Genomic DNA, 16,818 nt, shown 5'->3' with positions numbered 1-16,818 from the left:
AATGTGGTCCCTTTGTTCAAGAAGGGGAGTAGAGATAACCCCGGTAACTATAGGCCGGTGAGCCTAACGTCTGTGGTGGGAAAATCTTGGTGAGGATTATAAAAATACGATTTATAATCATCTATATAGGAAATATGAATAGGGATAGTCAGCATGGTTTTGTGAAGGGTAGGTCATGCCTCACAACCTTATCGAGTTCTTTGAGAAGGTGACTGAACTGGTAGACGAGGGTAGAGCAGTTGACGTGGTGTATATGGATTTCAGTAAAGCGTTTGATAAGGTTCCCCACGGTCGGCTATTGCAGAAAATCGGAGGCTGGGGATTGTGGGTGATTTAGAGATGTGGATCAGAAATTGGCTAGTTGAAAGAAGACAGAGAGTGGTAGTTGATGGGAACTGTTCAGAATGGATTTCAGTTACGAGTGGCGTACCACAAGGATCTGTTCTGGGGCCGTTGCTGTTTGTTATTTTATAAATGACCTAGAGGAGGGCAGAAGGATGGGTGAGTAAACTTGCAGACGACACTAAAGTCGGTGGAGTTGTAGACAGTGCGGAAGGATGTTGCAGGTTACAGAGGGACATAGATAAGCTGCAGAGCTGGGCTGAGAGGTGGCAAACGGAGTTTAATGTGGAGAAGTGTGAGGTGATTCACTTTGGACAGAATAACAGGAATGCGGAATATTTGGCTAATGGTAAAATTCTTGGTAGTGTGGATGAGCAGTGGGATCTCAGTGTCCATGTACATAGATCCCTGAAAGTTGCCACCCAGGTTGATAGGGTTGTGAAGAAGGCCTATGGTGTTTGGTCTTTATTGGTAGAGGGATTGAGTTCCGGAGCCACGAGGTCATGTTGCAGTTGTACAAAACTCTAGAAAGGCCGCAATTGGAGTATTGCGTACAGTTCTGGTCGCCTCGTTATAGGAAGGACGTGGAAGCGTTGCAACGGGTGCAGAGGAGATTTACCAGGATGTTGCCTGGTATGGAGGGAAAATCTTATGAGGAAAGGCTGATGGACTTGAGGTTGTTTTCGTTAGAGACAAGAAGGTTAAGAGGTGACTTAATAGAGGCATACAAAATGATCAGAGGGTTAGATAGGGTGGACAGCGAGAGCCTTCTCCCGCGGATAGAGGTGGCTAGCACGAGGGACATAGCCTTAAATTGAGGGGTAATAGATATAGGACAGAGGTCAGAGGTGGGTTTTTTACGCAAAGAGTGGTGAGGCCGTGGAATGCCCTACCTGCAACAGTAGTGAACTCGCCAACATTGAGGGCATTTAAAAGTTTATTGGATAAGCATATGGATGATCAGGGCATAGTGTAGGTTAGATGGCCTTTAGTTTTTTTCCATGTCGGTGCAACATCGAGGGCCGAAGGGCCTGTACTGCGCTGTATCGTTCTATGTTCTATGTTCTAAAAGTGGAGATCACTCAGTGAACAACAGATTGCAATTTTAGAGCACTGGGTTATCTCCTTGAAAAATATTATAATATCCGTCCAGTGCAATGTCAGAACTTGGGGCTGCCTCTGTCTCTGTCAACAATAGATTGCAATGTGAGATCAGTGGAGCTGTTTCTGTGAACAATAGATTGTAAATTCATAAGAATGGAGCTATCTCATTGAACACTGCATTGAACAACATTGAGCTGCTTGCAGAAAAATAATTTTCACTGTACCTCGCACACGTGACAATAAACAAATCCAATCCAGTCCAACTTATAGCAATGTTAGAAATGTGGAGCTGTCTCTTCGAACAAAACATTGCATTTTCAGAACAATGGAGCTGTCACTTTGAACAATAGATGACAATGTTGGAATAGTGGAGCTCTCTGAGTGTACGACTGATTGCAATGTTAGAACAATGGAGCTGTCGCCTTGAATAATGGTTTGTAATTTCAGAACAGTGGAGCTGTCACCGTGAATAATGGTTTGTAATTTCAGAACAGTGGAGCTGTCTCTGTGGACCACAGATTGCAATTCAAGAACATTGGATCTGTCTCCGTGAATAGTGGATAGTAATATCAGAACATTGGAGCTGTCACTCTGAACAACAAATTGCGACATCAGAACAGTGTGTTCTCACTGTGTACAACAGATTACAATCTGAAAACAGTGAAGCTGTCAGCGAACAACAGATTGCAATGTTAGAACAGTGGTGCTGCCTCCGTGAAAAGGCCTCACATCCTCGGAAGAGCTAGTCGCCATTCCAGGCAACATCCTATTTAATCTCCTTTGCACCTTTTCCAAAGCGTTCACATCGTTCCTAAAATGAGGCGACCAGAACTACACACATTACTCCAAATGTGGCAGACCAAGGTTTTATAAAGCTGCATCATCACCTCACGGCTCTTAAATTCAATCCGTCTGCCAATGACTGCTCGCACACCACTGGCCTTCTTCACAGCTCCATCTACTTAAGTGGCAACTTTCAAAGATCTATGCACATATACTCCAAGACATATCTGCTCCTCCACAATTCGAAGAACCCTGCCGTTAACCGTATATTTCGCATTCATATTTGTCCTTCAAAAATGAACACCCTCACAATTTTCAGGGTTAAACTCCATCTCTCACTTCTCAGCCCAGCTCTGAATCCTGCCTATGTCTCTTTTCAGACGACAACAGCGCTCCTCACTATGCACAACTCCACCAATCTTCGTATCATCTGCAAGTTAACTGACCCACCCTTCAACGCCCTCATCAAGTCACTAATTAAAATCACAAACAGCAGAGGACCAAGAACGGGACGCCACTGGGAACTGGGCTCCCGGCTGAATATTTGCCATCCACCACCACGCTCTCTTCTATCTTTTAACCATTTCGTAATCAACAGGCCAAATTTATCACGATCCAATGACTCATTTCTTTCTGCATAAGCCTACTATAGGGAAACTTAAATGCCTTCCTAAAATCCATGTGCACTGCATCCACTGATTTACGTTCATCTACGTGCTTGGTCACCTCCTCAAAGAATTCAATGAGAATTGTGAGGCAAGACCTGCCCCTCACAAATACGTGCTGACTCTCCCTAATGATGCCGTGTTTGTACAGATGCTCAGAAATCCTATCACTCAGTACCCTTTCCATTACTTTGCCCACCACGAAGTAAGACTAACTGGACTGTAATTCCCAGCGTTATCCCTATTCCCTTTTTTGAACAAGGGGACGACATTCGCCACACTTCAATCCCCTGGGACCACCCCTGTTGACAGTGAGGACGAAAAGATCATTGCCACCGGCACTGACATTTCATCTATTGTTTCGCATAGAATACTTGGATATATCCCGTCATGCCCGGGGGACTTGTCTATCCTCAGATTTTTCAAAATACCGAACACATCTTCCTTCCTAACAAGTTTCTCCTCGAGCTCACAGTATGTTTCACACTGTCGTCTCCAGAAATATGGCCTCTTTCGTTTGTAAATATTGAAGAAAAGTACTCGTTCAAGACCCCTCCTATCACTCCGACAATACACAATCTCCATCTACTGTCCTTGCTCGGACCTATCTTCGCTCTAGTCATTCTCATATTTCTCACATCTGTGTAAAAGGCCTTGGGAGTTTCCTTGTTCCTACACGCAAAATATTCTTCATGCCCTCTCTTAGCTCCCAAAATTATTTTCTTCAGTTTCCTTCTGGTTATCTTGTGTCCCTCTCTGAGCCTTGTTTCCAGAGACTTACATAAGTCACCTGCCTACAAGGTCAACGGCAGGGTTCTGAGGAATGTGGAGGAGCAGAGAGATATTGGGTTCATGTCCACAGATCTCTGAAGGTTGTCAATCAATTGTTTAGATCCGTGAAGAAGGCCTATATGTGTTCGTGTTTGTTGACAGGGGGCTTGAGTTTAGACCTATGGTGTTTGCTGCAACTGGACATGACACTGGTGACCGCATTTGGAATATTGTGTGCAGTTCTGGTCTGCTCACGACAGGAAGAGTGGAGATCTCCCAGTAACAATAGATTGCACTGTTAGAACAGTGGAGTTTATTCCGTGAATAATGCATTGTCATGTCAGAAAACTGGAGCTGTCTCGGTGCACAATAGATTGCAATGTCAGAACAGTTGAACTGTGCCTGTGAACAACAGATTGCAATGTTAGGGGCTTCAATTGTAAGGGGTATAGACATGCGTTTATGTGATCGCAAACGAGACTCCAGAATGGTATGTTGCCTCCCTGGTCCCAGTGACAAGGATGCCTCGGAGCGGGTCCAGGACATTCTGGAGGGTGGGGGAGTGTGTAAAACCAGTGGTGGTGCTATAAATCTGTTTAAACGCCATAGGTTACAAAACGGGAGGAGGTCTAAAAGCAGAATCAAGGGAATTGGGAAGGAATATAGAAATGAGACCTCAAAGGTAGTGATTTCAGGACTACGGCCGCTGCCACGGGCTAGTAATATTATAAATGACAGGTTATCAGGATGGACACGTGGCTGAATAGATGGTTTGTGCGAGAGTGGTTCAGATTCTTGGGGAATTAGGACCTATACAAACTGGACGGATTACGCATGCGTAGGATTGGTACTGATGTTCTCGGGGGGGGGGGGGGGGGGGAAACTTTTCCTCGAGCGGTTGTGGAGGGTTTTAATCACGACGCCAGGTGGATGGGAACCTATACAAGGAGCCAGAGAAAGTGGGAGCAATGATAAAAGCAAAAGGTAGAAAAGTGAAGACCAAAAGTGATAGTTGGAAAAACCAAGGGAAAATTCAAACTGGGCAGAAGAGAAAAATATTGGGAGCAAGACTAACGTTGTGAAAAATACTTACTTAAAGGCTGTGTGCCTGATTGCACGGAGAATTTGCAATAAAGTGTATGAACTAATCGCGAAGATAAATATAATTGAGTATGCTCTCATTGGGATTATGGAGACATGGGTGCAGGGTGAACAGGGATGGGAACTGAATGTCCCAGGGTTTCCGTATTTACTAAGGACATATAAAATGAAAAGGTGGTGGAGGTGCACTGCTGCTAAAGAGGAAATTAACACAGTAGTGAAAAAGGATCTTAGCTCTTACAATGTGGAACCTGTATGGGTAGAGTTCAGTAATACCAAGAAACAAAAAACATTAGTGGGTTTCATATATAGAACCCCAAACTGCAGTGGTGAGTTGGGCATCGCATTAAACAAGAAATTAGAGATGCATGTAAGAAGGGAATATCGATGATCATGGGTGATTTTAATCTTCACATAGATTGGCAAATCAAATTGGACACTGCCGTAGAGGAGGAATTGCTGAATGTAGGCAGCAGGGTAGCATGGGGTTAGCATAAATGCTTCACAGCTCCAGGGTCCCAGGTTCGATTCCCGGCTGGTCACTGTCTGTGTGGAGTCTGCACATCCTCCCCCTGTGCGTGGGTTTCCTCCGGGTGCTCCGGTTTCCTCCCACAGTCCAAAGATGTGCGGGTTAGGTGGATTGGTCATGCTAAATTGCCCGTAGTGTTCTAATAAAAAAGTAAGGTTAAGGGGGGGGGGGCGGTTGTTGGGTTACGGGTATGGGTGGATGATCATGGCTCGGCACAACATTGAGGGCCGAAGGGCCTGTTCTGTGCTGTACTGTTCTATGTTCTATGTAAACGGGATGGTTTTATCGACCACATAGGGAGGAGGCCATCTGAAACTGGGACTGTGGGATGAGAAGGACCTCAAGCCAATCTGGCTGTACGGGACCCCTTGGGAATGAGCGACCATAACAGCTAGAATTTATCATCAAGATGGAGAATTAAGGAGTTGACTCGGAGACTTGGGTTCTGAATGTTATTAAGGGAACTATTGAGATATGAGGCATGAGTTTGACTTCATAGATTGGGGAGAGTTACTTACAGAGATAGACAATGGCAAACATTCAAGGAACGCATGGGGGAACTACAGCAACTGTTCATCCCTGTCAGGCGCAAAAATAAATGGGATAAGAGGGCCAATCCATGGATACAAAGTAATTAGAAAACGTATCGATTCAAGGAAGAAGCATTCAGTTGGCCAAGAAAAATAATAGATCTGAGGATTGGGAGCAGTATATAATTCAGCAAAGACGGACGAAGCGATTGATTAAGAAGGGGAAAGTACAGTCTGAAAGGAAGGTTGCAGGGAATATTAAGACGGACATTAAGATTTTATGTAGGTATGTGAAGAGAAAGACATTGGTGAAGAGAAATGTAGGTCCCCTACATACAGAAACAGGTAAATGCATAACAAGTGGCAAAGGAGTGGCTGAGCAATTGAGTAATATCTTGCTTCAGTCTTCGCAAAAGAGGACACAAACCAGATACCAGAAAAAGTTGGATGACGAAAAGTAAGGCAGGACAATAACTGAGGGAGATCGATATTAGTTGACAAATTGTTCTGACAAAACTGATAGGTGAAGCCGGATAAATGCCAGGGCCTGGGAAGCTGCATCCCAGAGTGCTTACGGAGGTGGCTGTGGAAATGATGGGTGCATTGGTGGTCATCTTCTGGGATTCTGCAGACTCTGGAACTGTCCCTGCAGATTGGAAGGTAGGACACGTGACTTCGATATTCGAAACGGGAGGTAGACAGAAAGCAGGGAATCACGGATCAGTAAGACTCACATCGGTAGTGTGGAAAATGCTTGAATCCAATATCAATGACTTTATAGCGGAACATTTAGAAAGCAGTGGCAGGATCAGTCAGAGTCAGCATGGATTGTCACATCTGTTGGAAATATTTGAAGATGTAACCAGTACAGTTAACAACGGGGAGGCCAATCGATGTGGTATATTCTGAACATCCAGAAGCGTTTGGCAAAGAACGACATAAGAGATTATTGTAAAATTAAAGCGCATAGGATTGGGGGAAATGTATGGGGATACATAAACTCCAGCCCTCTCACACACTCGCACCCACATCCTTATACTCTGGGTCTCACAAATTTATCACTCTCTCATATATTTACTTATTCCTTTCAAACTCACACCGTCTCTCCCTCTTACGCTCCCTCTAATACACTATCTCTCTCAAACACACGCTTCGTCTATCACCTTTGTCTGCCTCTCTCATATTTCTCGCTCTCTCACGCGATCTCCCGCTCATTCCCTGTGCCTCTCTCAAAATCGCTCCATCTCCCACATCCCTTACTCGATGGCACCCTCATCCTCCCTCATGCTCTCACACTCCCCCCCTACACACCCTTCCTCTGTCAATCATTGATTCAAACATGCACTACCTTTATCACACGACATCCCTCGATCACTTCTCCCTTCTCGCACTACATAGCTTTCTCACAGACTCCCCCCTCGCATACGCCGTAGACCTTTCTCCCTCTGCCACACGCCCTTACTCTCACACTCCCTGTCACATGCATTTCCTTTATCAAGTCTCCATTTCCCACTCATTACTGCTCTCCCACACTATCTCCCTCCGACCTCTAGAACTCTATCACTCTCAGAATCTTTCCCTCGCTCACAACTGTCACTCCCTCACGCTCCCCCCGTACCACAATGTCGCTCTCTGACTAACTACCACACACCTCTCTGCCTCTTTCATAATCACTACCAAACCCTCCACTCTCACACTTCCTCCTCTCACACTGCCCCCTCCGCCCGCTCACACTCCCTCCCTCCTCACACTGTCCCTCTCTCTCCATCCCTCGCTATCTCCCTCCCTCCCTCTGTCACAACCATTTTTTTCCCACACTAATTTCCACTCCACTACACACTGTCACATTCCTTCCACCTTCCACATTCCCCTTTTCTCACACACTCACCTTCTCTCGCACTCCCTCCCTCGCTCAGAATCTCTCGCTCTCTTGGACTCTTTCCCTGTCTCACATGCTAGCTCACACTCTCCCCCTCTCTCAAACCTTCCTCCTTTCTCACAATCATCCCTATATCACACTTCCATACCCTCTTTCGATCCCTCTCCTCACACCCTACAACCCAGTCAATTTATCTTGAACTCTTTCCCCCTCTAGCACTGCCCCTCACACTATTTTCCTCTCTCAGACTCATCTCACTCACGCACATCGCCTTTTTCGGCGACTCACTCACTGAACATATTTATGACACAGGAGACCTTTATCGAGATTGCTTTAGCATTTTACACACACTCCTTACCACACCAACTGTCTTCCCAAGTCTAGAACTCTGCCTGCATTCGCTCCCTGCCTATAGTCTCATCAGCCTAATTCTCTCGTTTTTCCTCTTTATTAGTCCAACAACATTTCTTATTTGCGCTCTTTCGGCTGCCACACTGGTTCTCATTCACCCTCCGTATCTCTAAACCTTTTCCCTGTGTCGCCAATTTTGTCTATCAGTATATTTCACAGACAATCTTTTTCTCTCGTCCTCCGCATCTAAAACCCGTCTCTCTCAGTTTATGTGTGTGTTTCAGATGGAGGACCAGGATCATATAGACGGTGTATTAGTTTTTAAAGCTAAATATGTTTCATTTGAGGCTGAAAGAGTGTGTTCTTGTGTCTGCTTCCGGCTCTGAGTTTTCTTAGCAGACTCAATATTTTAAAATGTTTTTTCCATTTGTGGATGCATCAGATAACAGTTGAAAATCATTTTCTTTAGTCTGTTAATATTTGCAGACCTCCGATTGATTGAGATTTGCTATTTGTGTTACCCGTAACCCACTTAAATCAATGAACTGAATTATCACAGTTAAAGTGGCTGCTGCACTCCAGAGTGCAGTGAACCATCAAGGGAAACACACTGACAATTGGAACTTAATCACTGAATGTCACACGAGTGACGGATGTCCTGATACAATGTGAGATAGAACTAGAACAGTACAGCACAGGAAGGCCCTTCGGCCCAATGTTGTGCCGAGCAATGATCAGCCTACTCAAACCCACGTATGCACCCTATACCCGTAACCCAACAACCCCCCCCCCTAACCTTACTTTTAAGGACACTACGGGCAATTTAGCATGGCCAATCCCCTAACCCGCACATCTTTGGACTGTGGGAGGAAACCGGAGCACCCGGAGGAAACCCACGCACACCGGGAGGACGTGCAGACTCCGCACAGACAGCGACCCAGCCGGGAATCGAACCTGGGACCCTGGAGCTGTGAAGCATTTATGCTAACCCCATGCTACCGTGCATAGAACATAAAACATACAACATCACAGCACAGAACAGGCCCTTCGGCCCTCGATGTTGTGCCGAGTTTTGTCCGGAACCAGGATCAATCTATCCCACTCCCTGTCATTCTGGTGTGCTCCATGTGCCGATCCAATACCGCTTGAAAGTTCCTAAAGTGTCCGACTCCACTATCACAGCTGGCAGTCCATTCCACACGCTAACCACTCTCTGAGTAAAGAACCTACCTCGGACATCCCGCTTACATTTCCCATCCTGAACCTTATAGTTATGCCCCCTTGTAACAGTTACATCCACCCGAGGAAATAGTCTCTGAACGTCCACTCTATCTGTCCCCCTCATCATCTTATAAACCTCTATTAAGTCGCCTCTCATCCTCCTCCGCTCCAAAGAGAAAAGCCCTAGCTCACTCAACCTTTCCTCATAAGACCACCCTCCAAACCAGGCAGCATCCTGGTATATCTCCTTTGCACCCTTTCCAATGCTTTCGCATCCTTCCTATAGTGAGTGACCACAACTGCACACAATATTCCAATGTGGTCTCACCAGGGTCATGTACAGGTGCAGCATAACCCCGCGGCTCTTAAACTCAAGCCCCTGTTAATAAACACGAACAAACTATTGGCCTTCTTCATGGCTCTGTCCACTTGAGTGGCAACCTTCAGAGATCTGTGAACAGATCTCTCTGTTCCTCCAAATTATAGAACATAGAACATAGATCTGGAGATGGACTGATGGTCTTTGAGTGGACAACATATTTTCTATTATTGTTAGACGAACAATCTGATCAACAAAGCCCAGTGTTGGGAATGTTCACTCTATTCAACAAATCATATTTTTTAAACCCATGTCGTAATTTGATTTTTTTCAATTTTTCGAAAACAAGATTAACGATGTTGCAACATCAATGTCGCGGAGGTAGTTCCTAAGGGTATAAATTAAAGGCACGGGGAATATATAATCTCAGAGTTGAAGACAGAGAGACTGTCAGCTACACGAAGGGACACATCACGTCAGACTCAACATGCTTCTTCCAATTGACTTGGTTCAGAAAATATTCCACCCAATCTTAGCTATTGTTGGAGTCCCTGGTAAGTGACTATCACCATTGACGTTGAGAAAATTCCTCAATGAGCGGCCGTCTGACTTTAAACTCTCACTGAAAATGTTTAATGCTGATGTCGTGCTCGCTGTGATCAACAACGTAATTTACTGAAGTCAAATGTCTTTAATGTGTCTGCTGTTTCAATCCATTTTACCTCCTGACAATAAACTTCTGTTTGGAACTCATGGGATCGCTGATTCATGAAGTCATTATATTTCGTGTTATCTTGTATAATGTTAAATTGTCGCTTAATAAAGGTATTTTTCTGAAGGAATATTTAGTGGAGTAATCATTCAATCATACCGAGTGTGGATCACGAAATAGAGTGGAATATCTGACATCAGTGAACAAGGATTACTGGAAGCATCTGTCAATGCAGATTTAAACGGATGTCGGTCTCTCACCAGAGTGGAATATCTGACAACAGTGAACAATATTACTGCAATTATTTTCAAGTGTAACATGGTACTGTGTCGGCCACCGATCAGAGTGGAACATCTGACAGCAGTGAGCAAGGATTACTGGAAACATCTGACAGTGCAGACTTGTGCGAATGTGAGTCTCTCACCGAAGTGGAATATCTGATACAATTATCCATCTATTACTGGGACCATCTGTCTTTGAAGAATTGTATTGTATGTGGGTCAGGAACTGGACTAAAATAAATGATTCAGGGCAGCACGGTGGCGTCGTGGTTAGCATTGCTGCCTGAAGGCATCAAGGTCCCGGGTTCTATCCCGGCTCTGGGTGATTGGCCTTGTGGATTGCAAATTATCCACGCATTTGCATTCGTTCCGCCCCCACAACCGAAGATGTTCTGGATAGGTTGGTTTGCCACGCTAAATTGCCCTTAATTTGATAAAGAATAATTGGGGACTCGAATTTCTGAAAAAAAAATATGTTCGCTTGAAACCAGAAATGATACTCCGCCACATATTTCACACGCCGATATCTCTCTCCTTACATAGCTGTATCTTCCAACGCTCATCTTCCAAACCTGCCCTTGGTTGAAACGTGTTTGTGGGTTGCCACGACATCGGAATTTCCAGTTCTAAATGAAAAACAAAAATGCAACAATACATTTGTTCAAATTTTAAAAAGTATATTTTATTGGTGAGTGGCCCCTCCATCAGATAGATCTCTCTTTCTCTAGATGTGTTTACCTTTGGAGCAGATTGAAAATAGGAAGAGTTTGCTTGTGTTTGAAGATGTTTTATCCTTGTGTGAAGTGAAGAGACTCGATATCTCCGAAAAAGATATTACCAAACTCTGTTATTAAAAATCCGCACAGCAGTGCAGTAACCTCAGAGTTTTTGTGTGAGTGTTTCTCATTTCTGTTAATCCTGAAATGGACTCCAATGTTTGTTCAATTTTTGGTTGTTTTAAACGATTTGTTGCTGCTTCAAACGATTTTTGAATGCGTTCATGTGAACACAGAAACCCCTCCAACCCATCCAGAGGCTTCTCTTCCAATGAGTGACGGGGACTCTCGTGGTTCTGATCGAAATGCAGCAGCGGGCTCTGAGCTACTAGAGAATTAATTTCCATTGAAATACCCATAGAACGTTTATAACTAATGATTTATGTGTTTCTTTATTTAGTTGCATTAATCCTCTGTATTCGCTGTCAGTGTCAATTTGGATTTGTCTGTAAATTCAGCCTTTGTCTATATCCGGGGTAGGCTCCAGCACCTTCCTTGGGTTTACAGGGCCCTCAACCATGTCAGTTCGTTCCCACATGTCTGTCCCGGCAAGATAAAAATGTACCACTACCCTGACAGTCCAAACCGCGCGGCCTTCTATTCCAAACGATTATCCACCGTCAATTCCATCAGGTCCTGCATGCCACCACCAAACACTTCGACACATCTCTGCAACGTCACCCGACATCGACTGCGTTCATCAGTTACTGCTCCCTCCTTCACATCATTCTCCATTGCATCCAATACACATTGCCCTTTCCACTCTTACTTGTTTTGCAGTAGGAGAAGGTGCATTAACTTTGTCCCCTTTACTTCATCCCGTGTCATGATTTTCGGGTATAATCTCTCCTTTCTGGTGAAGCAGCTTTTCACTCATGCTTCCTTCAATTTGGCTGCTGGATTTGCTGCTCTCAATACCGTCTCCTCGACATTTGCGAGACTAAACGTAGACTTGGTGACCACTTTGCGGAACTTCTTCACTCAGCCCACAGGCATGAAAATGAAAAAATGAAAAAAACATGACCACAGTCTTCCAGTTACGGCCATTTTAACTCAGCACATTGCTGTCATGCCCACGTGTCCGTCCTTGACCTGCTCCAATGATCCAGAGAAGCCCAACGCGAGCTGGAGGAGCAGCATCTCAGCTTCCAATTCGGCGCGTTACAGCCCTCAGTACTCAACTTCCTTCAACAACTTTAAACTGGGAAATTTCTCCTCCATCTTAACGCGCTTTTTTTGGCATTCACAATCTTTTTAACCATATACAATGAGTCGAAATCTGCTGAGGGTCTATTGCTGCCAAAAGAACCCTGAGGAATGTTCGTGAGAGGAAAATGATAGGGATTGTATCCAAACCGGGAGACGATGTATTCCTGGGAATAATGTTATCTGTTCATGTTCGGAAACTGACAATGGAGTGTTCCTGGGAGCAATACCTCACGAACGACTGAACCGGGGAGCCTATTGACTTGGGGGATTTATGTAGTGGACAGGCTCTCGTCGTCTCATAATTATGAATTGGCGAGATCTTGCTCTAGTTTATTTTTTCTTATTGATCGCGGAATATTCCAATAATCTATCTGTGATTGCCAACACCATCAGACTCTAGTTTAGTGAACGGTCGAATCCGTCGTGTGGCCGAATAATTGGGAGTGAGGAGGGATGACAATTTCTGCTCTGTTAGGCCGTGGGATGGGAAACCTAGCCGAGCTGAGTTAAACTGCAAATCAGGCTAAATGAGAAATGTCACGTCTCCCAAATGAACCTGAGTTACGCACATTTTCAGACGCCTGCCGCCAAACTGACAGTGCTGCAATTCACACTGTTCCTTTCGACCACATAAGGCCTGGCCCCGTTTCACTCCTACCTCGTTGCAATGTTAATCCCTGTGCCCACTCTTCTTCCAAACCTCCCATCCACCCACTGCCAATTCTATTGATGTTGAATACCTGTCCTGGTTCACACACAGAGAATGTTTCATCAGTAATTTCCAGATTCTTCTCCTTCCCTCTCTGACAGTTAATTTACTGGGGATTGTGATTCTGTGTCGGGGAAGTGTGGCCTCTCTACCTGCACCACTCGCTACCTGGTGGCCATGGCGGTGGCGGATCTGCTGTTTCTTATCACTCGCGTCATACTGAACAGAATCAATGTTTATTATTTTCCCCGGAATTTCCTGGAGTTCACCCCTGTGTGTAGTGCTAACATTTTCCTGATCTCTGCAGCGTCGGACTGTTCTGTCTGGTTCACAGTCACTTTCTCCTTTGATCGATTTGTAGCCATTGGCTGCCAGAAACTGAAAACTAAATATTGCACCGAGAAAACTGCAGCTGTGATTCTGTCAACAGCCGGCCTCCTGCTCATAATAAAAACATCCCCTGGTATTTTCTGTATGAACCTATACAGATAATCGACAATGTCCAGTGGGGTTGTCGGCCAAAGAGCAGCTTTTTCACTGATCCCATGTGGGTTTTATTATCTCGTTTTCTCAGGTTTCAATGCCATTGATCCCATTCGGTTTAATCCTGTTGATCAACGCTCTGACAGTCAGACACATTATAGTCACCAGTCGGGTCCGTAAGACACTGAGAGCTCAGAGTCAGGGAGACAATCGCAAAGACCCAGAGATGGAGAGCAGAAGGAAGTCAATGATTTTACTTTTCAGCATCTCCGGAACTTTCATTCTCCTCTGGACGGTTTTTGTTATTAAAGTTTTCTATCTTGATTTGGGAGGAATAATTGACCTCACCATTCCTCAATATAACTTGCAAGAAGTCGGATTTATGCTGGTGGATATAAATGGCTGCACAAATACATTTATTTACGTGGTGACTCAGTCAGGTTAGGAAGCAGATGAAGATCGCGGTGACATATCCGGTTACTTCAATTATGAAATTAATCAAACAATAAAACTGACTGACTACCTCTCAGCCAACAGTTGCTCCAGCGGTTGAATGACGGTCCCTCTTCCAATCAGGAGATCCAGTCGCTAACTGGAAGCGGCCACAGCAATTAGAGACGCCGCTTTACGTCTGAAGGTTGTACAGCAAGCAGTAAGCTCCGAACATTGAGTGGCAAAAACTCAGCCAATCAGAGACTCAGCTGGTATATGGGGTCTCTGCAGTTAACATGTTTTGTCGTCCCCATTGAATAAACTGCAACTCCTGTGATGCTGTTGTTTCCTTTTCTCTCGTCTGATTTCTCAGCTCAATGATCAACTCCTGACCACAATTGTACCTTCTCCAGCTCCTCCCTATAAATTATTGTTCTGTTTCTCGACACTGACCTTCTGAAGACAAACATGGCCTGGGCAATTAATACTGGCCTAACCAGCGACGCTGTCGTAAAAGTGACACTGTCATAACATTAACACAGACTGTCTCTTTTTACTGTTTACCCTTCTGAAATGTGCGACCTTACTTCTGAAATTTTCTGCGGATTCCGTTTGAACCTCCACAATGTCTTTACATTATGCTGCTGCTATTTTCAAAGTATAATTCTTGGTTTCCTGAATGTAGTTGTAATAGGAGGAGAGTCATTTAAACTAAAGCCACAATTGTATCCATACATTCATGCACATCGTGTGAAGGTGCCTGTGAAGTTCTCTTCATTTCGTGTCATTGTCATATGTTAGAATCATATTTCTAATATTTTGCATTGTTTCGGCTTGGTCGACTTTTGTTGCTCCTTCTGTTGCTCAGTGTTTTGTGCATTGTTTCTCAAACCCTTTGTTCCACTGACTCATCTTGACTCTTCTGTGTAATATAAACACGTGACCCCTATTTGTTCGGAACAACTTGTTCGATTTCCATAATATATATTGAGTGACATTGAGGAGAAGGTTGGAAGGTGACGTTGACACAACTGCTATTGACACATAATGTCCCGGACACAATTGTATTCAATCACAATCACACTCAATTAATCCAACATCCCAGGAAGAAATCTGATGAGACAAAAAGTTCTGAACGGAGACTGGAACTGAACAGAAGACCCAAGGTGCGGGCTAAACAGGTTTGTCAATGTGTGTCTTTGTGTGGGACACGGTATCTCACTTTGTGATTTTGGGGAAATATTGAATTGGAGTAAGTTTGGGGATATTTTTAGGAGAGAGGCAAATGTCCTGTTGTATTCTCCAGTGCCGTCGTGTCCCTCTTGGCAGTTTATGTGGTGCTGCTGTGCACTCTCTCTGTAAACAGTACATTACTGACTGAGGTTTCTGAGGGCACAATGTCCATTATTTGAAAAAAATATCAAACGCGTCAACAGCACATCCTTATTTATAATGGACACGGTGGGCAATGTGAGATGGAGGAGCAGAGATGGGGTATTCGTTAGGTGAGATGTAGGATTGGGCAGATAACGAGCTGGGGATAAGAGGAGAGAAAGTGAGAATGAGGATCAAATGCGGGATATTGGGAGGTAGATATGGATATTGGATGTTGGGAAGGCGGTGACGTAGTTGGATGTTATTGGACTCGGAACCCAAAGACCCAGGTTGATGACGGGGAGTCCCAAATTCAAATCCCACCACAGCAGTTGGTGGAATTTAAAACACAACAAAATACCTGGAAATAGGTCGAATGATGAACATGAAACTCTCGCAGAATGTTGAAATATAATTCTGGTTCACTTATATCCTTTATTTAAGGATATAAATCTGTTCAACTTACCTGGACAGGCCCAATGTGTGACTCGAGAGTCACATCAATGCGGTTCCTTTTCAAATGCACACTGAAAGCCAAATCAACAGCGACAAAACACAAAAATAAACTTAAACTGGACAGATGAGGCGGCATCGAACCAGGCACAGGAAAAGGCAACGGCAACACAGCCCTTCTGACCATGCAAAGTCTTCCCGTGCTAAAGGTGGGCGAGCTGTTTCACAGAGTAGTTGAGCAGCAGCCTGCCATAGTCACACTCACATAATTAAACCTTGCAGACAATATCCCTGACGACGCTATCACCATTCCTGGGTATGTCCATTCTCACCTGCAAAACAAACCCAGCAGAGCTGACAGCACAGTGGTATGTAGACGGGAATGATGTGCCCTGAGAGTGCTGAACATGGAATCTAAACCCTATGAAGTCTCACGGATTGAGATTAAACATTGGCAAGGAAATCTCATCCTGATTACCACGTACCAGACCCCATAGGCTGATGAATCAGTACTCCTAAAATGTTAATCACCACTTGGAGTGAGCACCGAGAGTGGCAAGAGCGCTGAATATGATCTGTGTGGGGGCCTTCAATGTCTATTACCAAGAGTGGCTGGGTAGTACCACCGCAGACTAAACTGTGCGCGTCCTAACATAAGCAGCTGCTCGACTGACACTGCAGCAGGTGGAGAGGGAACCACCATGGAAAAATATAGTTGCCCTCAGTTTCACCTCTCTCCCTGCTCTAGATGCATCTGTGCATGACAGTATCGGTAGAAGTGACCACGATATAGT

This window comes from Scyliorhinus canicula, chromosome 30, assembly GCF_902713615.1.
Source record: "Scyliorhinus canicula chromosome 30, sScyCan1.1, whole genome shotgun sequence".
NCBI lineage: Eukaryota > Metazoa > Chordata > Chondrichthyes > Carcharhiniformes > Scyliorhinidae > Scyliorhinus > Scyliorhinus canicula.
Note: the sequence above shows the minus strand (reverse complement) of the source record.